Source organism: Rousettus aegyptiacus, unplaced genomic scaffold (assembly GCF_014176215.1).
Source record: "Rousettus aegyptiacus isolate mRouAeg1 unplaced genomic scaffold, mRouAeg1.p scaffold_m13_p_8, whole genome shotgun sequence".
Taxonomy (NCBI): Eukaryota; Metazoa; Chordata; class Mammalia; order Chiroptera; family Pteropodidae; genus Rousettus; species Rousettus aegyptiacus.
Window position 1 is genome coordinate 47,772,153 of NW_023416311.1, and position 1,383 is coordinate 47,773,535.

The window sequence follows — 1,383 nt, forward strand, 5'->3', positions numbered from 1 at the left end:
GTTTTGTACCTACATCTTACATAAATTTCTCACAAGTCAAATGCTCTGGTCATGTACTTCTATTTTGCCAGCTGCCATGGGTGGATATAATATTTAATTTAAATTAAAAAACGGAACTGAGAAATCGAAAAATATATTTAATGAATTTCTTTAAACATAATAATAAACCATTACATGTTAATATAAATGTGAAAAAATAAATGTGAAATCATTATGTTAATATAAATGTGTTACGTTTTATAAAAAGAAAACATGTTTTAAAAAATTATGGAAAAAGGTATTATAGATTTTACAAATCTTTTCTATGTATAGTTTTAAGAGAATAACTCAATTCTTCTATTTGCTTTTACATTCAATCTGTTGGGACACTTTCTTTTGGTTAAAGTATATGACAAAAATGTAGCCTCACATAGATATATAACTGGAAAAGGCAAGAGTATTTAATGACCTTTTAAAATAATCATGAAATGCTTCTTTGATATTACACCCAAATAGTATAAGTGGAAGTTTCTTAAAGGCTAGTTACAATATGGAATTTGAAACTGCATGAACTTGCTATACTTAGTTACTTTAAAATTCATTGGTCCGTCTTACACTTTGAATAGATACTTAATCCCAAATTTTGCATTCGTGCTTCAGAAAATATTGGCTCATTGAGTTACATGCCTTTTCCAATTTATTTTATTTTTATTTTATTTTTTTAGGCGAGGCAACCCTTGGTTGACTTCACAGATTGCAAGGACCTTGTCAGTTTACAATCCCTTATTTTTTTATTTTTTATGCCTACAGCCCCTGGTCTTCCTAGGTGATCTCCCATCCAAATACTAACCAGGCCCAACCCTGCTTAGCTTCCGAGATCAGATAGGATCGGGCTTGTTCAGGGTAGCATGGCCACAGACCAACTTTTGCAAATTCTGAAATAATTTATTACAAAATGGTGAAAAATAAAAAATTTCCAAAATTTTTAGTATTTGTATGAAGGTTCAAATTGTATCACTGGGAACAAATATGTCAATTTTGTTGTCCCCTTGAAATGTCTGACTCATTTCATTTATCTTCAAGAAATCTTCTGCCAAATACCCAACTCTGAATATTTTGGTTTTGTGATCAGCCATCCTTTATGTAATAATTGTATTTAATGAGAAAAGTGACTAGGTCCACAACAATTCAAACAAGCATACTTCCCAGTTTGTTACACAGAATCTTAAAAACATGTGTATTCAAGAATACAGATTTAATCTACCTCATTGAAGATATTCACTTTTAAATAAAAGTTTGTGTGTGGTGTTTTCCTTTTTCTACAAAAGAATATAACTACTGATGGTGAAGAATATAACTACTGATACAAATTTATGCCATTGCATTGATTCATGTTAAGACACC

At 30.2% G+C, this 1,383-nt stretch overlaps 1 pseudogene; it reads right to left on the reverse strand.

Moving 5' to 3' along the window:
- Positions 1–780: 780 nt before the first annotated feature.
- Positions 781–899, reverse strand: LOC118607208 (annotated as a pseudogene).
- Between the last annotated feature and the right edge of the window lie 484 nt (positions 900–1,383).